We start from the raw sequence: 21,630 nt of genomic DNA on the forward strand, positions 1-21,630 counted from the left end.
ATGCTTAGTCTGTGTGTGTCCCAGGTGATGCTTTCCCAAGCTGTACTTGCTGGCATTTAGGCATCAGATATTTGTCTGTCGATGCCTGCATAAGTAAATTTTTAATACGTCTAATTGCAAGCATGTTGGCTGATATCTCTGCAGTTTTCACACTTGCTCCTCGCTTTCTGAGTGGCTGCTGATACAGCAGAATAGAAGTAGAGAGAATCCTTGAGAGGAACCTTGCTCTAACAGTAAAACACAGCAAGTTAATTTCTGTAGTGTAGTGGTCATCATGTTCGCCTAACACGCGAAAGGTCCCCGGTTCGAGACCGGGCAGAAACACTGTGCATGAGCTGCTTTTATGTGCACCCTCTAAAACCTTATTATCTCAATGCAAGCTTAAGAAGAGGCGGTCCATGAACCCAGCGAGCCGTGGGAAACTTCCTTTACTTTTCCAAGACGAAACAAAGTAATCCGCATCCATCAGTGGTCGCTCTTGTGCCTAGCTTTTTTTTTTTATCATGCCATGTTGTATTGTGGGGCCTTTACACCTGTGACATTGCTGCGAACGCTGTAAGTGCAAACATTGGCAAGTGCAGACAGAAGAGTCAGACCTGTACATAGCCAGGGCTGTCAGGATGGCCGAGTGGTCTAAGGCGCCAGACTCAAGAGAGCTTGATCTTCAGTGCAACTGAGACTTCTGGTCTCCTCATGGAGGCGTGGGTTCAAATCCCACTTCTGACAGGTCTCTTTTACACCCATAAATCGTCCTGTTTTTTGCAGTGCATTCCCCACACACCACAATCTTTGCACGGACCTGTAACATATGACGAGAAATCCACCAACGATCAGGCTGGGCCCTCAATCACAATTCCATGTATTCCTGGAAGGGACACCTCAGGCACACCTTCCGTTAAATTTGCACTCCATCACACTAACTGCTGTGCTGGTTTCTCATTAAGCAGTTGATCCCATCTTTGTTGTGAGGCTCTCCTGCCACCTTTTGGGCGGAGAAGGCACTGTCCCTGCAACAACACAGGCAGACATGTTCAACAGGGCTTCCTGGTTATGTGGGAGGAGCAGATTGTCATTGGTCCCCCCTTGCGAATTTTAATTTACATAAGGAAGACAGAGAGGTAGCTGGGAGTAGGCAGTACACACGGACATTGAACTCTATCTTGTGATTTGCAGCCAATTCTAGATTGAGGCAGGAGGAAAGGAGGTGACTTGCCCAACAATGGCCATTCTGGGAATTCAGCCACCCTGGGTCTCCCAGGTGAGTGTTTCAGTCCTGCGAGCCACTCATATAAATCTCGCCTGATCGAGCCTGATCGAGCGCTGAGTGAGCGTGTTTGAATCCAAGAATCAAACACCTCTTTCTTAGAAGCAAGAATTGGCAGGCCCTCCCTTGCTTCTGGGGTGGAAGTTTATGGGGCAAGGGTCCAGGACTTGCAGAGAAGTACAAGTGCCAGAAAGTGCCTGCAGTTCTCATCAGTGCCTTTTTTCTGCTCACTGGCAGCTAGGATATCGGCTGATCCCTTCCTTGCAAGAGTGAAAAAAACAACACCTTGAGAGAAAACATGACTTTGTGTGGCTCACATAGAGAGAGAGCAGCCAAATAGCACTGCTTTGTTTCTGAAAGACGCATCAGAAATTGTTCAAATTGCTGACAGGGGAATCAGGCTCGTTGGTCTAGGGGTATGATTCTCGCTTCGGGTGCGAGAGGTCCCGGGTTCAAATCCCAGACGAGCCCATGTTGTGGAATTATTTTTAGGCTGCTTATTATATAGGACCATTTCTTCTTTTCAATGCTATAAGACGCCGTGTATGGTGAGAAAGTTCCTTTCCCTGCACGCTGTTTCCCAGTTTTGGCGTATAGAATTTCAGTGCCGGACTTCTTTGCAACTGCTTTTCTGGGGTGGACCATCAGTGTAGGAACATTAAATTCAAAGTGTTTTTCTAGCGTGATTTCAGGTTTGGTTTTAAAATCGCCTTTTGGAATAAAAGTGGTCCTCGTTCCTTTCTTCCAAAGAAAGAGATCGGGTAAGGAGGGTCCAACGTTGAGCTTCATGGACATTGTCCCTTGGTCTGTGCTTTCCAGCCCACTACATGCCAAGAAGATTGCTGCAAGAGTATCTGTTTCTGTGGTGTAGTGGTTATCACGTTCGCTTTACACGCGAAAGGTCCCTGGTTCGAGACCGGGCAAAAACAGCAGCTTATTGCTTGCATTTACTCTCTCAACTTATAGGAAAGCTGAGATAATGGAAGCTGTCTATCCCTCACCAGCGTGACGTACTGTGCTCCAGGGGCTTCAGTGACAGCTCAAAAAGAGAAGTGACGATAGTTTGCGCCATTCGTTTGCACGTCCTTTTGTACTGAAGGGTGGGCCTACTTGATGAAAGCAAGGCATGAGAGCAGAAATTGTTTTATTGTCCTCACCGAGAGCTTACACCTAGAGCAGACAAAATGTCTGAAGGATGGAGGTATTTTCATTTCTTGTTCGATGACGGCCATGGAAAAGACAGCAACCATATTGCAGAAGAGAGCAGCATGTGCAGTTGCTTGCTTTGGGTGAATCATTCACCAACTCGCTGCCAATAACCCCCGGAGCCGGTGCAAAAGGTGACTCTTGTGTGCCTCGGCTCGTTGGTCTAGGGGTATGATTCTCGCTTAGGGTGCGAGAGGTCCCGGGTTCAAATCCCGGACGAGCCCTTTTTTAGAGGTAAACATATGAATCCTACTCAAAACTGACAATGCCTGACTATTTCTCATTACACTCGGCGCATTGTTGCACAAATTATTTTGAACCTCAGAAGAAAAACGGATATCCATGCTTTTTCTGCCTTCATGCTTAGTCTGTGTGTGTCCCAGGTGATGCTTTCCCAAGCTGTACATGCTGGCATTTAGGCATCAGATATTTGTCTGTCGATGCCTGCATAAGTAAATTTTTAATACGTCTAATTGCAAGCATGTTGGCTGATATCTCTGCAGTTTTCACACTTGCTCCTCGCTTTCTGAGTGGCTGCTGATACAGCAGAATAGAAGTAGAGAGAATCCTTGAGAGGAACCTTGCTCTAACAGTAAAACACAGCAAGTTAATTTCTGTAGTGTAGTGGTCATCATGTTCGCCTAACACGCGAAAGGTCCCCGGTTCGAGACCGGGCAGAAACACTGTGCATGAGCTGCTTTTATGTGCACCCTCTAAAACCTTATTATCTCAATGCAAGCTTAAGAAGAGGCGGTCCATGAACCCAGCGAGCCGTGGGAAACTTCCTTTACTTTTCCAAGACGAAACAAAGTAATCCGCATCCATCAGTGGTCGCTCTTGTGCCTAGCTTTTTTTTTTATCATGCCATGTTGTATTGTGGGGCCTTTACACCTGTGACATTGCTGCGAACGCTGTAAGTGCAAACATTGGCAAGTGCAGACAGAAGAGTCAGACCTGTACATAGCCAGGGCAGTCAGGATGGCCGAGTGGTCTAAGGCGCCAGACTCAAGAGAGCTTGATCTTCAGTGCAACTGAGACTTCTGGTCTACTCATGGAGGCGTGGGTTCAAATCCCACTTCTGACAGGTCTCTTTTACACCCTTAAATCGTCCTGTTTTTTTGCAGTGCATTCCCTACACACCACAATCTTTGCACGGACCTGTAACATATGACGAGAAATCCACCAACGATCAGGCTGGGCCCTCAATCACAATTCCATGTATTCCTGGAAGGGACACCTCAGGCACACCTTCCGTTAAATTTGCACTCCATCACACTAACTGCTGTGCTGGTTTCTCATTAAGCAGTTGATCCCATCTTTGTTGTGAGGCTCTCCTGCCACCTTTTGGGCGGAGAAGGCACTGTCCCTGCAACAACACAGGCAGACATGTTCAACAGGGCTTCCTGGTTATGTGGGAGGAGCAGATTGTCATTGGTCCCCCCTTGCGAATTTTAATTTACATAAGGAAGACAGAGAGGTAGCTGGGAGTAGGCAGTACACACGGACATTGAACGCTATCTTGTGATTTGCAGCCAATTCTAGATTGAGGCAGGAGGAAAGGAGGTGACTTGCCCAACAATGGCCATTCTGGGAATTCAGCCACCCTGGGTCTCCCAGGTGAGTGTTTCAGTCCTGCGAGCCACTCATATAAATCTCGCCTGATCGAGCCTCATTGAGTGCTGAGTGAGCGTGTTTGAATCCAAGAATCAAACACCTCTTTCTTAGGAGCAAGAATTGGCAGGCCCTCCCTTGCTTCTGGGGTGGAAGTTAATGGGGCAAGGGTCCAGGACTTGCAGAGAAGTACAAGTGCCAGAAAGTGCCTGCAGTTCTCATCAGTGCCTTTTTTCTTCTCACTGGCAGCTAGGATATCGGCTGATCCCTTCCTTGCAAGAGTGAAAAAAACAACACCTTGAGAGAAAACATGACTTTGTGTGGCTCACATAGAGAGAGAGCAGCCAAATAGCACTGCTTTGTTTCTGAAAGACGCATCAGAAATTGTTCAAATTGCTGACAGGGGAATCAGGCTCGTTGGTCTAGGGGTATGATTCTCGCTTCGGGTGCGAGAGGTCCCGGGTTCAAATCCCGGACGAGCCCATGTTGTGGAATTATTTTTAGGCTGCTTATTATATAGGACCGTTTCTTCTTTTCAATGCTATAAGACGCCGTGTATGGTGAGAAAGTTCCTTTCCCTGCACGCTGTTTCCCAGTTTTGGCGTATAGAATTTCAGTGCCGGACTTCTTTGCAACTGCTTTTCTGGGGTGGACCATCAGTGTAGGAACATTAAATTCAAAGTGTTTTTCTAGCGTGATTTCAGGTTTGGTTTTAAAATCGCCTTTTGGAATAAAAGTGGTCCTCGTTCCTTTCTTCCAAAGAAAGAGATCGGGTAAGGAGGGTCCAACGTTGAGCTTCATGGACATTGTCCCTTGGTCTGTGCTTTCCAGCCCACTACATGCCAAGAAGATTGCTGCAAGAGTATCTGTTTCTGTGGTGTAGTGGTTATCACGTTCGCTTTACACGCGAAAGGTCCCTGGTTCGAGACCGGGCAAAAACAGCAGCTTATTGCTTGCATTTACTCTCTCAACTTATAGGAAAGCTGAGATAATGGAAGCTGTCTATCCCTCACCAGCGTGACGTACTGTGCTCCAGGGGCTTCAGTGACAGCTCAAAAAGAGAAGTGACGATAGTTTGCGCCATTCGTTTGCACGTCCTTTTGTACTGAAGGGTGGGCCTACTTGATGAAAGCAAGGCATGAGAGCAGAAATTGTTTTATTGTCCTCACCGAGAGCTTACACCTAGAGCAGACAAAATGTCTGAAGGATGGAGGTATTTTCATTTCTTGTTCGATGACGGCCATGGAAAAGACAGCAACCATATTGCAGAAGAGAGCAGCATGTGCAGTTGCTTGCTTTGGGTGAATCATTCACCAACTCGCTGCCAATAACCCCCGGAGCCGGTGCAAAAGGTGACTCTTGTGTGCCTCGGCTCGTTGGTCTAGGGGTATGATTCTCGCTTAGGGTGCGAGAGGTCCCGGGTTCAAATCCCGGACGAGCCCTTTTTTAGAGGTAAACATACGAATCCTACTCAAAACTGACAATGCCTGACTATTTCTCATTACACTCGGCGCATTGTTGCACAAATTATTTTGAACCTCAGAAGAAAAACGGATATCCATGCTTTTTCTGCCTTCATGCTTAGTCTGTGTGTGTCCCAGGTGATGCTTTCCCAAGCTGTACTTGCTGGCATTTAGGCATCAGATATTTGTCTGTCGATGCCTGCATAAGTAAATTTTTAATACGTCTAATTGCAAGCATGTTGGCTGATATCTCTGCAGTTTTCACACTTGCTCCTCGCTTTCTGAGTGGCTGCTGATACAGCAGAATAGAAGTAGAGAGAATCCTTGAGAGGAACCTTGCTCTAACAGTAAAACACAGCAAGTTAATTTCTGTAGTGTAGTGGTCATCATGTTCGCCTAACACGCGAAAGGTCCCCGGTTCGAGACCGGGCAGAAACACTGTGCATGAGCTGCTTTTATGTGCACCCTCTAAAACCTTATTATCTCAATGCAAGCTTAAGAAGAGGCGGTCCATGAACCCAGCGAGCCGTGGGAAACTTCCTTTACTTTTCCAAGACGAAACAAAGTAATCCGCATCCATCAGTGGTCGCTCTTGTGCCTAGCTTTTTTTTTTATCATGCCATGTTGTATTGTGGGGCCTTTACACCTGTGACATTGCTGCGAACGCTGTAAGTGCAAACATTGGCAAGTGCAGACAGAAGAGTCAGACCTGTACATAGCCAGGGCTGTCAGGATGGCCGAGTGGTCTAAGGCGCCAGACTCAAGAGAGCTTGATCTTCAGTGCAACTGAGACTTCTGGTCTCCTCATGGAGGCGTGGGTTCAAATCCCACTTCTGACAGGTCTCTTTTACACCCTTAAATCGTCCTGTTTTTTTGCAGTGCATTCCCCACACACCACAATCTTTGCACGGACCTGTAACATATGACGAGAAATCCACCAACGATCAGGCTGGGCCCTCAATCACAATTCCATGTATTCCTGGAAGGGACACCTCAGGCACACCTTCCGTTAAATTTGCACTCCATCACACTAACTGCTGTGCTGGTTTCTCATTAAGCAGTTGATCCCATCTTTGTTGTGAGGCTCTCCTGCCACCTTTTGGGCGGAGAAGGCACTGTCCCTGCAACAACACAGGCAGACATGTTCAACAGGGCTTCCTGGTTATGTGGGAGGAGCAGATTGTCATTGGTCCCCCCTTGCGAATTTTAATTTACATAAGGAAGACAGAGAGGTAGCTGGGAGTAGGCAGTACACACGGACATTGAACGCTATCTTGTGATTTGCAGCCAATTCTAGATTGAGGCAGGAGGAAAGGAGGTGACTTGCCCAACAATGGCCATTCTGGGAATTCAGCCACCCTGGGTCTCCCAGGTGAGTGTTTCAGTCCTGCGAGCCACTCATATAAATCTCGCCTGATCGAGCCTGATCGAGCGCTGAGTGAGCGTGTTTGAATCCAAGAATCAAACACCTCTTTCTTAGAAGCAAGAATTGGCAGGCCCTCCCTTGCTTCTGGGGTGGAAGTTTATGGGGCAAGGGTCCAGGACTTGCAGAGAAGTACAAGTGCCAGAAAGTGCCTGCAGTTCTCATCAGTGCCTTTTTTCTGCTCACTGGCAGCTAGGATATCGGCTGATCCCTTCCTTGCAAGAGTGAAAAAAACAACACCTTGAGAGAAAACATGACTTTGTGTGGCTCACATAGAGAGAGAGCAGCCAAATAGCACTGCTTTGTTTCTGAAAGACGCATCAGAAATTGTTCAAATTGCTGACAGGGGAATCAGGCTCGTTGGTCTAGGGGTATGATTCTCGCTTCGGGTGCGAGAGGTCCCGGGTTCAAATCCCAGACGAGCCCATGTTGTGGAATTATTTTTAGGCTGCTTATTATATAGGACCATTTCTTCTTTTCAATGCTATAAGACGCCGTGTATGGTGAGAAAGTTCCTTTCCCTGCACGCTGTTTCCCAGTTTTGGCGTATAGAATTTCAGTGCCGGACTTCTTTGCAACGGCTTTTCTGGGGTGGACCATCAGTGTAGGAACATTAAATTCAAAGTGTTTTTCTAGCGTGATTTCAGGTTTGGTTTTAAAATCGCCTTTTGGAATAAAAGTGGTCCTCGTTCCTTTCTTCCAAAGAAAGAGATCGGGTAAGGAGGGTCCAACGTTGAGCTTCATGGACATTGTCCCTTGGTCTGTGCTTTCCAGCCCACTACATGCCAAGAAGATTGCTGCAAGAGTATCTGTTTCTGTGGTGTAGTGGTTATCACGTTCGCTTTACACGCGAAAGGTCCCTGGTTCGAGACCGGGCAAAAACAGCAGCTTATTGCTTGCATTTACTCTCTCAACTTATAGGAAAGCTGAGATAATGGAAGCTGTCTATCCCTCACCAGCGTGACGTACTGTGCTCCAGGGGCTTCAGTGACAGCTCAAAAAGAGAAGTGACGATAGTTTGCGCCATTCGTTTGCACGTCCTTTTGTACTGAAGGGTGGGCCTACTTGATGAAAGCAAGGCATGAGAGCAGAAATTGTTTTATTGTCCTCACCGAGAGCTTACACCTAGAGCAGACAAAATGTCTGAAGGATGGAGGTATTTTCATTTCTTGTTCGATGACGGCCATGGAAAAGACAGCAACCATATTGCAGAAGAGAGCAGCATGTGCAGTTGCTTGCTTTGGGTGAATCATTCACCAACTCGCTGCCAATAACCCCCGGAGCCGGTGCAAAAGGTGACTCTTGTGTGCCTCGGCTCGTTGGTCTAGGGGTATGATTCTCGCTTAGGGTGCGAGAGGTCCCGGGTTCAAATCCCGGACGAGCCCTTTTTTAGAGGTAAACATATGAATCCTACTCAAAACTGACAATGCCTGACTATTTCTCATTACACTCGGCGCATTGTTGCACAAATTATTTTGAACCTCAGAAGAAAAACGGATATCCATGCTTTTTCTGCCTTCATGCTTAGTCTGTGTGTGTCCCAGGTGATGCTTTCCCAAGCTGTACATGCTGGCATTTAGGCATCAGATATTTGTCTGTCGATGCCTGCATAAGTAAATTTTTAATACGTCTAATTGCAAGCATGTTGGCTGATATCTCTGCAGTTTTCACACTTGCTCCTCGCTTTCTGAGTGGCTGCTGATACAGCAGAATAGAAGTAGAGAGAATCCTTGAGAGGAACCTTGCTCTAACAGTAAAACACAGCAAGTTAATTTCTGTAGTGTAGTGGTCATCATGTTCGCCTAACACGCGAAAGGTCCCCGGTTCGAGACCGGGCAGAAACACTGTGCATGAGCTGCTTTTATGTGCACCCTCTAAAACCTTATTATCTCAATGCAAGCTTAAGAAGAGGCGGTCCATGAACCCAGCGAGCCGTGGGAAACTTCCTTTACTTTTCCAAGACGAAACAAAGTAATCCGCATCCATCAGTGGTCGCTCTTGTGCCTAGCTTTTTTTTTTATCATGCCATGTTGTATTGTGGGGCCTTTACACCTGTGACATTGCTGCGAACGCTGTAAGTGCAAACATTGGCAAGTGCAGACAGAAGAGTCAGACCTGTACATAGCCAGGGCAGTCAGGATGGCCGAGTGGTCTAAGGCGCCAGACTCAAGAGAGCTTGATCTTCAGTGCAACTGAGACTTCTGGTCTACTCATGGAGGCGTGGGTTCAAATCCCACTTCTGACAGGTCTCTTTTACACCCTTAAATCGTCCTGTTTTTTTGCAGTGCATTCCCTACACACCACAATCTTTGCACGGACCTGTAACATATGACGAGAAATCCACCAACGATCAGGCTGGGCCCTCAATCACAATTCCATGTATTCCTGGAAGGGACACCTCAGGCACACCTTCCGTTAAATTTGCACTCCATCACACTAACTGCTGTGCTGGTTTCTCATTAAGCAGTTGATCCCATCTTTGTTGTGAGGCTCTCCTGCCACCTTTTGGGCGGAGAAGGCACTGTCCCTGCAACAACACAGGCAGACATGTTCAACAGGGCTTCCTGGTTATGTGGGAGGAGCAGATTGTCATTGGTCCCCCCTTGCGAATTTTAATTTACATAAGGAAGACAGAGAGGTAGCTGGGAGTAGGCAGTACACACGGACATTGAACGCTATCTTGTGATTTGCAGCCAATTCTAGATTGAGGCAGGAGGAAAGGAGGTGACTTGCCCAACAATGGCCATTCTGGGAATTCAGCCACCCTGGGTCTCCCAGGTGAGTGTTTCAGTCCTGCGAGCCACTCATATAAATCTCGCCTGATCGAGCCTCATTGAGTGCTGAGTGAGCGTGTTTGAATCCAAGAATCAAACACCTCTTTCTTAGGAGCAAGAATTGGCAGGCCCTCCCTTGCTTCTGGGGTGGAAGTTAATGGGGCAAGGGTCCAGGACTTGCAGAGAAGTACAAGTGCCAGAAAGTGCCTGCAGTTCTCATCAGTGCCTTTTTTCTTCTCACTGGCAGCTAGGATATCGGCTGATCCCTTCCTTGCAAGAGTGAAAAAAACAACACCTTGAGAGAAAACATGACTTTGTGTGGCTCACATAGAGAGAGAGCAGCCAAATAGCACTGCTTTGTTTCTGAAAGACGCATCAGAAATTGTTCAAATTGCTGACAGGGGAATCAGGCTCGTTGGTCTAGGGGTATGATTCTCGCTTCGGGTGCGAGAGGTCCCGGGTTCAAATCCCGGACGAGCCCATGTTGTGGAATTATTTTTAGGCTGCTTATTATATAGGACCGTTTCTTCTTTTCAATGCTATAAGACGCCGTGTATGGTGAGAAAGTTCCTTTCCCTGCACGCTGTTTCCCAGTTTTGGCGTATAGAATTTCAGTGCCGGACTTCTTTGCAACTGCTTTTCTGGGGTGGACCATCAGTGTAGGAACATTAAATTCAAAGTGTTTTTCTAGCGTGATTTCAGGTTTGGTTTTAAAATCGCCTTTTGGAATAAAAGTGGTCCTCGTTCCTTTCTTCCAAAGAAAGAGATCGGGTAAGGAGGGTCCAACGTTGAGCTTCATGGACATTGTCCCTTGGTCTGTGCTTTCCAGCCCACTACATGCCAAGAAGATTGCTGCAAGAGTATCTGTTTCTGTGGTGTAGTGGTTATCACGTTCGCTTTACACGCGAAAGGTCCCTGGTTCGAGACCGGGCAAAAACAGCAGCTTATTGCTTGCATTTACTCTCTCAACTTATAGGAAAGCTGAGATAATGGAAGCTGTCTATCCCTCACCAGCGTGACGTACTGTGCTCCAGGGGCTTCAGTGACAGCTCAAAAAGAGAAGTGACGATAGTTTGCGCCATTCGTTTGCACGTCCTTTTGTACTGAAGGGTGGGCCTACTTGATGAAAGCAAGGCATGAGAGCAGAAATTGTTTTATTGTCCTCACCGAGAGCTTACACCTAGAGCAGACAAAATGTCTGAAGGATGGAGGTATTTTCATTTCTTGTTCGATGACGGCCATGGAAAAGACAGCAACCATATTGCAGAAGAGAGCAGCATGTGCAGTTGCTTGCTTTGGGTGAATCATTCACCAACTCGCTGCCAATAACCCCCGGAGCCGGTGCAAAAGGTGACTCTTGTGTGCCTCGGCTCGTTGGTCTAGGGGTATGATTCTCGCTTAGGGTGCGAGAGGTCCCGGGTTCAAATCCCGGACGAGCCCTTTTTTAGAGGTAAACATACGAATCCTACTCAAAACTGACAATGCCTGACTATTTCTCATTACACTCGGCGCATTGTTGCACAAATTATTTTGAACCTCAGAAGAAAAACGGATATCCATGCTTTTTCTGCCTTCATGCTTAGTCTGTGTGTGTCCCAGGTGATGCTTTCCCAAGCTGTACTTGCTGGCATTTAGGCATCAGATATTTGTCTGTCGATGCCTGCATAAGTAAATTTTTAATACGTCTAATTGCAAGCATGTTGGCTGATATCTCTGCAGTTTTCACACTTGCTCCTCGCTTTCTGAGTGGCTGCTGATACAGCAGAATAGAAGTAGAGAGAATCCTTGAGAGGAACCTTGCTCTAACAGTAAAACACAGCAAGTTAATTTCTGTAGTGTAGTGGTCATCATGTTCGCCTAACACGCGAAAGGTCCCCGGTTCGAGACCGGGCAGAAACACTGTGCATGAGCTGCTTTTATGTGCACCCTCTAAAACCTTATTATCTCAATGCAAGCTTAAGAAGAGGCGGTCCATGAACCCAGCGAGCCGTGGGAAACTTCCTTTACTTTTCCAAGACGAAACAAAGTAATCCGCATCCATCAGTGGTCGCTCTTGTGCCTAGCTTTTTTTTTTATCATGCCATGTTGTATTGTGGGGCCTTTACACCTGTGACATTGCTGCGAACGCTGTAAGTGCAAACATTGGCAAGTGCAGACAGAAGAGTCAGACCTGTACATAGCCAGGGCTGTCAGGATGGCCGAGTGGTCTAAGGCGCCAGACTCAAGAGAGCTTGATCTTCAGTGCAACTGAGACTTCTGGTCTCCTCATGGAGGCGTGGGTTCAAATCCCACTTCTGACAGGTCTCTTTTACACCCTTAAATCGTCCTGTTTTTTTGCAGTGCATTCCCCACACACCACAATCTTTGCACGGACCTGTAACATATGACGAGAAATCCACCAACGATCAGGCTGGGCCCTCAATCACAATTCCATGTATTCCTGGAAGGGACACCTCAGGCACACCTTCCGTTAAATTTGCACTCCATCACACTAACTGCTGTGCTGGTTTCTCATTAAGCAGTTGATCCCATCTTTGTTGTGAGGCTCTCCTGCCACCTTTTGGGCGGAGAAGGCACTGTCCCTGCAACAACACAGGCAGACATGTTCAACAGGGCTTCCTGGTTATGTGGGAGGAGCAGATTGTCATTGGTCCCCCCTTGCGAATTTTAATTTACATAAGGAAGACAGAGAGGTAGCTGGGAGTAGGCAGTACACACGGACATTGAACGCTATCTTGTGATTTGCAGCCAATTCTAGATTGAGGCAGGAGGAAAGGAGGTGACTTGCCCAACAATGGCCATTCTGGGAATTCAGCCACCCTGGGTCTCCCAGGTGAGTGTTTCAGTCCTGCGAGCCACTCATATAAATCTCGCCTGATCGAGCCTCATTGAGTGCTGAGTGAGCGTGTTTGAATCCAAGAATCAAACACCTCTTTCTTAGGAGCAAGAATTGGCAGGCCCTCCCTTACTTCTGGAGTGGAAGTTAATGGGGCAAGGGTCCAGGACTTGCAGAGAAGTACAAGTGCCAGAAAGTGCCTGCAGTTCTCATCAGTGCCTTTTTTCTGCTCACTGGCAGCTAGGATATCGGCTGATCCCTTCCTTGCAAGAGTGAAAAAAACAACACCTTGAGAGAAAACATGACTTTGTGTGGCTCACATAGACAGAGAGCAGCCAAATAGCACTGCTTTGTTTCTGAAAGACGCATCAGAAATTGTTCAAATTGCTGACAGGGGAATCAGGCTCGTTGGTCTAGGGGTATGATTCTCACTTCGGGTGCGAGAGGTCCCGGGTTCAAATCCCGGACGAGCCCATGTTGTGGAATTATTTTTAGGCTGCTTATTATGTAGGACCATTTCTTCTTTTCAATGCTATAAGACGCCGTGTATGGTGAAAAAGTTCCTTTCCCTGCACGCTGTTTCCCAGTTTTGGCGTATAGAATTTCAGTGCCGGACTTCTTTGCAACTGCTTTTCTGGGGTGGACCATCAGTGTAGGAACATTAAATTCAAAGTGTTTTTCTAGCGTGATTTCAGGTATGGTTTTAAAATCGCCTTTTGGAATAAAAGTGGTCCTCGTTGCTTTCTTCCAAAGAAAGAGATCGGGTAAGGAGGGTCCAACGTTGAGCTTCATGGACATTGGCCCTTGGTCTGTGCTTTCCAGCCCACTACATGCCAAGAAGATTGCGACAAAAGTATCTGTTTCTGTGGTGTAGTGGTTATCACGTTCGCTTTACACGCGAAAGGTCCCTGGTTCGAGACTGGGCAGAAACAGCAGCTTATTGTTTGCATTTACTCTCTCAACTTATAGGAAAGCTGAGATAATGGAAGCTGTCTATCCCTCACCAGCGTGACGTACTGTGCTCCAGGGGCATCAGTGACAGCTCAAAAAGAGAAGTGACGATAGTTTGCGCCATTCGTTTGCACGTCCTTTTGTACTGAAGGGTGGGCCTACTTGATGAAAGCAAGGCATGAGAGCAGAAATTGTTTTATTGTCCTCACCGAGAGCTTACACCTAGAGCAGACAAAATGTCTGAAGGATGGAGGTATTTTCATTTCTTGTTCGATGACGGCCATGGAAAAGACAGCAACCATATTGCAGAAGAGAGCAGCATGTGCAGTTGCTTGCTTTGGGTGAATCATTCACCAACTCGCTGCCAATAACCCCCGGAGCCGGTGCAAAAGGTGACTCTTGTGTGCCTCGGCTCGTTGGTCTAGGGGTATGATTCTCGCTTAGGGTGCGAGAGGTCCCGGGTTCAAATCCCGGACGAGCCCTTTTTTAGAGGTAAACATACGAATCCTACTCAAAACTGACAATGCCTGACTATTTCTCATTACACTCGGCGCATTGTTGCACAAATTATTTTGAACCTCAGAAGAAAAACGGATATCCATGCTTTTTCTGCCTTCATGCTTAGTCTGTGTGTGTCCCAGGTGATGCTTTCCCAAGCTGTACTTGCTGGCATTTAGGCATCAGATATTTGTCTGTCGATGCCTGCATAAGTAAATTTTTAATACGTCTAATTGCAAGCATGTTGGCTGATATCTCTGCAGTTTTCACACTTGCTCCTCGCTTTCTGAGTGGCTGCTGATACAGCAGAATAGAAGTAGAGAGAATCCTTGAGAGGAACCTTGCTCTAACAGTAAAACACAGCAAGTTAATTTCTGTAGTGTAGTGGTCATCACGTTCGCCTAACATGCGAAAGGTCCCCGGTTCGAGACCGGGCAGAAACACTGTGCATGAGCTGCTTTTATGTGCACCCTCTAAAACCTTATTATCTCAATGCAAGCTTAAGAAGAGGCGGTCCATGAACCCAGCGAGCCGTGGGAAACTTCCTTTACTTTTCCAAGACGAAACAAAGTAATCCGCATCCATCAGTGGTCGCTCTTGTGCCTAGCTTTTTTTTTTATCATGCCATGTTGTATTGTGGGGCCTTTACACCTGTGACATTGCTGCGAACGCTGTAAGTGCAAACATTGGCAAGTGCAGACAGAAGAGTCAGACCTGTACATAGCCAGGGCTGTCAGGATGGCCGAGTGGTCTAAGGCGCCAGACTCAAGAGAGCTTGATCTTCAGTGCAACTGAGACTTCTGGTCTCCTCATGGAGGCGTGGGTTCAAATCCCACTTCTGACAGGTCTCTTTTACACCCTTAAATCGTCCTGTTTTTTTGCAGTGCATTCCCCACACACCACAATCTTTGCACGGACCTGTAACATATGACGAGAAATCCACCAACGATCAGGCTGGGCCCTCAATCACAATTCCATGTATTCCTGGAAGGGACACCTCAGGCACACCTTCCGTTAAATTTGCACTCCATCACACTAACTGCTGTGCTGGTTTCTCATTAAGCAGTTGATCCCATCTTTGTTGTGAGGCTCTCCTGCCACCTTTTGGGCGGAGAAGGCACTGTCCCTGCAACAACACAGGCAGACATGTTCAACAGGGCTTCCTGGTTATGTGGGAGGAGCAGATTGTCATTGGTCCCCCCTTGCGAATTTTAATTTACATAAGGAAGACAGAGAGGTAGCTGGGAGTAGGCAGTACACACGGACATTGAACGCTATCTTGTGATTTGCAGCCAATTCTAGATTGAGGCAGGAGGAAAGGAGGTGACTTGCCCAACAATGGCCATTCTGGGAATTCAGCCACCCTGGGTCTCCCAGGTGAGTGTTTCAGTCCTGCGAGCCACTCATATAAATCTCGCCTGATCGAGCCTCATTGAGTGCTGAGTGAGCGTGTTTGAATCCAAGAATCAAACACCTCTTTCTTAGGAGCAAGAATTGGCAGGCCCTCCCTTGCTTCTGGGGTGGAAGTTAATGGGGCAAGGGTCCAGGACTTGCAGAGAAGTACAAGTGCCAGAAAGTGCCTGCAGTTCTCATCAGTGCCTTTTTTCTGCTCACTGGCAGCTAGGATATCGGCTGATCCCTTCCTTGCAAGAGTGAAAAAAACAACACCTTGAGAGAAAACGTGACTTTGTGTGGCTCACATAGAGAGAGAGCAGCCAAATAGCACTGCTTTGTTTCTGAAAGACGCATCAGAAATTGTTCAAATTGCTGACAGGGGAATCAGGCTCGTTGGTCTAGGGGTATGATTCTCACTTCGGGTGCGAGAGGTCCCGGGTTCAAATCCCGGACGAGCCCATGTTGTGGAATTATTTTTAGGCTGCTTATTATGTAGGACCATTTCTTCTTTTCAATGCTATAAGACGCCGTGTATGGTGAAAAAGTTCCTTTCCCTGCACGCTGTTTCCCAGTTTTGGCGTATAGAATTTCAGTGCCGGACTTCTTTGCAACTGCTTTTCTGGGGTGGACCATCAGTGTAGGAACATTAAATTCAAAGTGTTTTTCTAGCGTGATTTCAGGTATGGTTTTAAAATCGCCTTTTGGAATAAAAGTGGTCCTCGTTGCTTTCATCCAAAGAAAGAGATCGGGTAAGGAGGGTCCAACGTTGAGCTTCATGGACATTGGCCCTTGGTCTGTGCTTTCCAGCCCACTACATGCCAAGAAGATTGCGGCAAAAGTATCTGTTTCTGTGGTGTAGTGGTTATCACGTTCGCTTTACACGCGAAAGGTCCCTGGTTCGAGACTGGGCAGAAACAGCAGCTTATTGTTTGCATTTACTCTCTCAACTTATAGGAAAGCTGAGATAATGGAAGCTGTCTATCCCTCACCAGCGTGACGTACTGTGCTCCAGGGGCATCAGTGACAGCTCAAAAAGAGAAGTGACGATAGTTTGCGCCATTCGTTTGCACGTCCTTTTGTACTGAAGGGTGGGCCTACTTGATGAAAGTAAGGCATGAGAGCAGAAATTGTTTTATTGTCCTCACCGAGAGCATACACCTAGAGCAAACAAAATGTCTGAAGGATGGAGGTATTTTCATTTCTTGTTCGATGACGGCCATGGAAAAGACAGCAACCATATTGCAGAAGAGAGCAGCATGTGCAGTTGCTTGCTTTGGGTGAATCATTCACCAACTCGCTGCCAATAACCCCCGGAGCCGGTGCAAAAGGCGACTCTTGTGTGCCTCGGCTCGTTGGTCTAGGGGTATGATTCTCGCTTAGGGTGCGAGAGGTCCCGGGTTCAAATCCCGGACGAGCCCTTTTTTAGAGGTAAGCATACGAATCCTACTCAAAACTGACAATGCCTGACAATTTCTCATTACACTCGGCGCATTGTTGCACAAATTATTTTGAACCTAAGAAGAAAAACGGATATCCATGCTTTTTCTGCCTTCATGCTTAGTCTGTGTGTGTCCCAGGTGATGCTTTCCCAAGCTGTACTTGCTGGCATTTAGGCATCAGATATTTGTCTGTCGATGCCTGCATAAGTACATTTTTAATACGTCTAATTGCAAGCATGTTGGCTGATATCTCTGCAGTTTTCACACTTGCTCCTCGCTTTCTGAGTGGCTGCTGATACAGCAGAATAGAAGTAGAGAGAATCCTTGAGAGGAACCTTGCTCTAACAGTAAAACACAGCAAGTTAGTTTCTGTAGTGTAGTGGTCATCACGTTCGCCTAACACGCGAAAGGTCCCCGGTTCGAGACCGGTCAGAAACACTGTGCATGAGCTGCTTTTATGTGCACCCTCTAAAACCTTATTATCTCAATGCAAGCTTAAGAAGAGGCGGTCCATGAACCCAGCGAGCCGTGGGAAACTTCATTTACTTTTCCAAGACGAAACAAAGTAATCCGCATCCATCAGTGGTCGCTCTTGTGCCTAGCTTTTTTTTTTATCATGCCATGTTGTATTGTGGGGCCTTTACACCTGTGACATTGCTGCGAACGCTGTAAGTGCAAACATTGGCAAGTGCAGACAGAAGAGTCAGACCTGTACATAGCCAGAGCTGTCAGGATGGCCGAGTGGTCTAAGGCGCCAGACTCAAGAGAGCTTGATCTTCAGTGCAACTGAGACTTCTGGTCTCCTCATGGAGGTGTGGGTTCAAATCCCACTTCTGACAGGTCTCTTTTACACCCTTAAATCGTCCTGTTTTTTGCAGTGCATTCCCCACACACCACAATATTTGCACGGACCTGTAACATATGACGAGAAATCCACCAACGATCAGGCTGGGCCCTCAATCACAATTCCATGTATTCCTGGAAGGGACACCTCAGGCACACCTTCCGTTAAATTTGCACTCCATCACACTAACTGCTGTGCTGGTTTCTCATTAAGCAGTTGATCCCATCTTTGTTGTGAGGCTCTCCTGCCACCTTTTGGGCGGAGAAGGCACTGTCCCTGCAACAACACAGGCAGACATGTTCAACAGGGCTTCCTGGTTATGTGGGAGGAGCAGATTGTCATTGGTCCCCCCTTGCGAATTTTAATTTACATAAGGAAGACAGAGAGGTAGCTGGGAGTAGGCAGTACACACGGACATTGAACTCTATCTTGTGATTTGCAGCCAATTCTAGATTGAGGCAGGAGGAAAGGAGGTGACTTGCCCAACAATGGCCATTCTGGGAATTCAGCCACCCTGGGTCTCCCAGGTGAGTGTTTCAGTCCTGCGAGCCACTCATATAAATCTCGCCTGATTGAGCCTGATCGAGCGCTGAGTGAGCGTGTTTGAATCCAAGAATCAAACACCTCTTTCTTAGGAGCAAGAATTGGCAGGCCCTCTCTTGCTTCTGGGGTGGAAGTTTATGGGGCAAGGGTCCAGGACTTGCAGAGAAGTACAAGTGCCAGAAAGTGCCTGCAGTTCTCATCAGTGCCTTTTTTCTGCTCACTGGCAGCTAGGATATCGGCTGATCCCTTCCTTGCAAGAGTGAAAAAAACAACACCTTGAGAGAAAACATGACTTTGTGTGGCTCACATAGAGAGAGAGCAGCCAAATAGAACTGCTTTGTTTCTGAAAGACGCATCAGAAATTGTTCAAATTGCTGACAGGGGAATCAGGCTCGTTGGTCTAGGGGTATGATTCACGCTTCGGGTGCGAGAGGTCCCGGGTTCAAATCCCGGACGAGCCCATGTTGTGGAATTATTTTTAGGCTGCTTATTATATAGGACCATTTCTTCTTTTCAATGCTATAAGACGCCGTGTATGGTGAGAAAGTTCCTTTCCCTGCACGCTGTTTCCCAGTTTTGGCGTATAGAATTTCAGTGCCGGACTTCTTTGCAACTGCTTTTCTGGGGTGGACCATCAGTGTAGGAACATTAAATTCAAAGTGTTTTTCTAGCGTGATTTCAGGTTTGGTTTTAAAATCGCCTTTTGGAATAAAAGTGGTCCTCGTTCCTTTCTTCCAAAGAAAGAGATCGGGTAAGGAGGGTCCAACGTTGAGCTTCATGGACATTGGCCCTTGGTCTGTGCTTTCCAGCCCACTACATGCCAAGAAGATTGCTGCAAGAGTATCTGTTTCTGTGGTGTAGTGGTTATCACGTTCGCTTTACACGCGAATGGTCCCTGGTTCGAGACCGGGCAAAAACAGCAGCTTATTGCTTGCATTTACTCTCTCAACTTATAGGAAAGCTGAGATAATGGAAGCTGTCTATCCCTCACCAGCGTGACGTACTGTGCTCCAGGGGCTTCAGTGACAGCTCAAAAAGAGAAGTGACGATAGTTTGCGCCATTCGTTTGCACGTCCTTTTGTACTGAAGGGTGGGCCTACTTGATGAAAGCAAGGCATGAGAGCAGAAATTGTTTTATTGTCCTCACCGAGAGCTTACACCTAGAGCAGACAAAATGTCTGAAGGATGGAGGTATTTTCATTTCTTGTTCGATGACGGCCATGGAAAAGACAGCAACCATATTGCAGAAGAGAGCAGCATGTGCAGTTGCTTGCTTTGGGTGAATCATTCACCAACTCGCTGCCAATAACCCCCGGAGCCGGTGCAAAAGGTGACTCTTGTGTGCCTCGGCTCGTTGGTCTAGGGGTATGATTCTCGCTTAGGGTGCGAGAGGTCCCGGGTTCAAATCTCGGACGAGTCCTTTTTTAGAGGTAAACATACGAATCCCTACTCAAAACTGACAATGCCTGACTATTTCTCATTACACTCGGCGCATTGTTGCACAAATTATTTTGAACCTCAGAAGAAAAACGGATATCCATGCTTTTTCTGCCTTCATGCTTAGTCTGTGTGTGTCCCAGGTGATGCTTTCCCAAGCTGTACTTGCTGGCATTTAGGCATCAGATATTTGTCTGTCGATGCCTGCATAAGTACATTTTTAATACGTCTAATTGCAAGCATGTTGGCTGATATCTCTGCAGTTTTCACACTTGCTCCTCGCTTTCTGAGTGGCTGCTGATACAGCAGAATAGAAGTAGAGAGAATCCTTGAGAGGAACCTTGCTCTAACAGTAAAACACAGCAAGTTAATTTCTGTAGTGTAGTGGTCATCACGTTCGCCTAACACGCGAAAGGTCCCCGGTTCGAGACCGGGCAGAAACACTGTGCATGAGCTGCTTTTATGTGCACCCTCTAAAACCTTATTATCTCAATGCAAGCTTAAGAAGAGGCGGTCCATGAACCCAGCGAGCCGTGGGAAACTTCCTTTACTTTTCCAAGACGAAACAAAGTAATCCGCATCCATCAGTGGTCGCTCTTGTGCCTAGCTTTTTTTTTTTATCATGCCATGTTGTATTGTGGGGCCTTTACACCTGTGACATTGCTGCGAACGCTGTAAGTGCAAACATTGGCAAGTGCAGACAGAAGAGTCAGACCTGTACATAGCCAGGGCTGTCAGGATGGCCGAGTGGTCTAAGGCGCCAGACTCAAGAGAGCTTGATCTTCAGTGCAACTGAGACTTCTGGTCTCCTCATGGAGGCGTGGGTTCAAATCCCACTTCTGACAGGTCTCTTTTACACCCTTAAATCGTCCTGTTTTTTTGCAGTGCATTCCCCACACACCACAATCTTTGCACGGACCTGTAACATATGACGAGAAATCCACCAACGATCAGGCTGGGCCCTCAATCACAATTCCATGTATTCCTGGAAGGGACACCTCAGGCACACCTTCCGTTAAATTTGCACTCCATCACACTAACTGCTGTGCTGGTTTCTCATTAAGCAGTTGATCCCATCTTTGTTGTGAGGCTCTCCTGCCACCTTTTGGGCGGAGAAGGCACTGTCCCTGCAACAACACAGGCAGACATGTTCAACAGGGCTTCCTGGTTATGTGGGAGGAGCAGATTGTCATTGGTCCCCCCTTGCGAATTTTAATTTACATAAGGAAGACAGAGAGGTAGCTGGGAGTAGGCAGTACACACGGACATTGAACTCTATCTTGTGATTTGCAGCCAATTCTAGATTGAGGCAGGAGGAAAGGAGGTGACTTGCCCAACAATGGCCATTCTGGGAATTCAGCCACCCTGGGTCTCCCAGGTGAGTGTTTCAGTCCTGCGAGCCACTCATATAAATCTCGCCTGATCGAGCCTCATTGAGTGCTGAGTGAGCGTGTTTGAATCCAAGAATCAAACACCTCTTTCTTAGGAGCAAGAATTGGCAGGCCCTCCCTTGCTTCTGGGGTGGAAGTTAATGGGGCAAGGGTCCAGGACTTGCAGAGAAGTACAAGTGCCAGAAAGTGCCTGCAGTTCTCATCAGTGCCTTTTTTCTGCTCACTGGCAGCTAGGATATCGGCTGATCCCTTCCTTGCAAGAGTGAAAAAAACAACACCTTGAGAGAAAACATGACTTTGTGTGGCTCACATAGAGAGAGAGCAGCCAAATAGCACTGCTTTGTTTCTGAAAGACGCATCAGAAATTGTTCAAATTGCTGACAGGGGAATCAGGCTCGTTGGTCTAGGGGTATGATTCTCACTTCGGGTGCGAGAGGTCCCGGGTTCAAATCCCGGACGAGCCCATGTTGTGGAATTATTTTTAGGCTGCTTATTATGTAGGACCATTTCTTCTTTTCAATGCTATAAGACGCCGTGTATGGTGAAAAAGTTCCT

At 47.1% G+C, this 21,630-nt stretch overlaps 18 non-coding genes across 18 annotated transcripts; all 18 read left to right on the plus strand.

Moving 5' to 3' along the window:
- Nucleotides 1-614: 614 nt before the first annotated feature.
- TRNAL-CAA (transfer RNA leucine (anticodon CAA)) lies at nucleotides 615-726 on the plus strand. Its single transcript has 2 exons — nucleotides 615-652; nucleotides 681-726. It is a non-coding gene; the product is annotated as a tRNA-Leu (tRNA).
- A 1,896-nt stretch (nucleotides 727-2,622) lies between these two features.
- On the plus strand, nucleotides 2,623-2,694 carry TRNAP-AGG (transfer RNA proline (anticodon AGG)). The gene has a single exon. It is a non-coding gene; the product is annotated as a tRNA-Pro (tRNA).
- Nucleotides 2,695-4,492: 1,798 nt separating this feature from the next.
- TRNAP-CGG (transfer RNA proline (anticodon CGG)) lies at nucleotides 4,493-4,564 on the plus strand. Its single transcript has one exon. It is a non-coding gene; the product is annotated as a tRNA-Pro (tRNA).
- An 887-nt stretch (nucleotides 4,565-5,451) lies between these two features.
- On the plus strand, nucleotides 5,452-5,523 carry TRNAP-AGG (transfer RNA proline (anticodon AGG)). Its single transcript has one exon. It is a non-coding gene; the product is annotated as a tRNA-Pro (tRNA).
- Nucleotides 5,524-6,271: 748 nt separating this feature from the next.
- Nucleotides 6,272-6,383, plus strand: TRNAL-CAA (transfer RNA leucine (anticodon CAA)). Its single transcript has 2 exons — nucleotides 6,272-6,309; nucleotides 6,338-6,383. It is a non-coding gene; the product is annotated as a tRNA-Leu (tRNA).
- Nucleotides 6,384-8,280: 1,897 nt separating this feature from the next.
- On the plus strand, nucleotides 8,281-8,352 carry TRNAP-AGG (transfer RNA proline (anticodon AGG)). The gene has a single exon. It is a non-coding gene; the product is annotated as a tRNA-Pro (tRNA).
- Nucleotides 8,353-10,150: 1,798 nt separating this feature from the next.
- TRNAP-CGG (transfer RNA proline (anticodon CGG)) lies at nucleotides 10,151-10,222 on the plus strand. Its single transcript has one exon. It is a non-coding gene; the product is annotated as a tRNA-Pro (tRNA).
- An 887-nt stretch (nucleotides 10,223-11,109) lies between these two features.
- Nucleotides 11,110-11,181, plus strand: TRNAP-AGG (transfer RNA proline (anticodon AGG)). The gene has a single exon. It is a non-coding gene; the product is annotated as a tRNA-Pro (tRNA).
- A 748-nt stretch (nucleotides 11,182-11,929) lies between these two features.
- TRNAL-CAA (transfer RNA leucine (anticodon CAA)) lies at nucleotides 11,930-12,041 on the plus strand. The gene is made up of 2 exons: nucleotides 11,930-11,967; nucleotides 11,996-12,041. It is a non-coding gene; the product is annotated as a tRNA-Leu (tRNA).
- A 938-nt stretch (nucleotides 12,042-12,979) lies between these two features.
- Nucleotides 12,980-13,051, plus strand: TRNAP-CGG (transfer RNA proline (anticodon CGG)). Its single transcript has one exon. It is a non-coding gene; the product is annotated as a tRNA-Pro (tRNA).
- Nucleotides 13,052-13,436: 385 nt separating this feature from the next.
- TRNAV-UAC (transfer RNA valine (anticodon UAC)) lies at nucleotides 13,437-13,509 on the plus strand. The gene has a single exon. It is a non-coding gene; the product is annotated as a tRNA-Val (tRNA).
- A 429-nt stretch (nucleotides 13,510-13,938) lies between these two features.
- On the plus strand, nucleotides 13,939-14,010 carry TRNAP-AGG (transfer RNA proline (anticodon AGG)). The gene has a single exon. It is a non-coding gene; the product is annotated as a tRNA-Pro (tRNA).
- A 748-nt stretch (nucleotides 14,011-14,758) lies between these two features.
- TRNAL-CAA (transfer RNA leucine (anticodon CAA)) lies at nucleotides 14,759-14,870 on the plus strand. The gene is made up of 2 exons: nucleotides 14,759-14,796; nucleotides 14,825-14,870. It is a non-coding gene; the product is annotated as a tRNA-Leu (tRNA).
- Nucleotides 14,871-15,808: 938 nt separating this feature from the next.
- Nucleotides 15,809-15,880, plus strand: TRNAP-CGG (transfer RNA proline (anticodon CGG)). The gene has a single exon. It is a non-coding gene; the product is annotated as a tRNA-Pro (tRNA).
- Nucleotides 15,881-16,265: 385 nt separating this feature from the next.
- On the plus strand, nucleotides 16,266-16,338 carry TRNAV-UAC (transfer RNA valine (anticodon UAC)). The gene has a single exon. It is a non-coding gene; the product is annotated as a tRNA-Val (tRNA).
- A 429-nt stretch (nucleotides 16,339-16,767) lies between these two features.
- On the plus strand, nucleotides 16,768-16,839 carry TRNAP-AGG (transfer RNA proline (anticodon AGG)). Its single transcript has one exon. It is a non-coding gene; the product is annotated as a tRNA-Pro (tRNA).
- Nucleotides 16,840-20,417: 3,578 nt separating this feature from the next.
- TRNAL-CAA (transfer RNA leucine (anticodon CAA)) lies at nucleotides 20,418-20,529 on the plus strand. The gene is made up of 2 exons: nucleotides 20,418-20,455; nucleotides 20,484-20,529. It is a non-coding gene; the product is annotated as a tRNA-Leu (tRNA).
- A 938-nt stretch (nucleotides 20,530-21,467) lies between these two features.
- TRNAP-CGG (transfer RNA proline (anticodon CGG)) lies at nucleotides 21,468-21,539 on the plus strand. The gene has a single exon. It is a non-coding gene; the product is annotated as a tRNA-Pro (tRNA).
- Nucleotides 21,540-21,630: the final 91 nt, after the last annotated feature.

Source organism: Triturus cristatus, chromosome 10 (genome assembly GCF_964204655.1).
Source record: "Triturus cristatus chromosome 10, aTriCri1.1, whole genome shotgun sequence".
Lineage (NCBI taxonomy): Eukaryota > Metazoa > Chordata > Amphibia > Caudata > Salamandridae > Triturus > Triturus cristatus.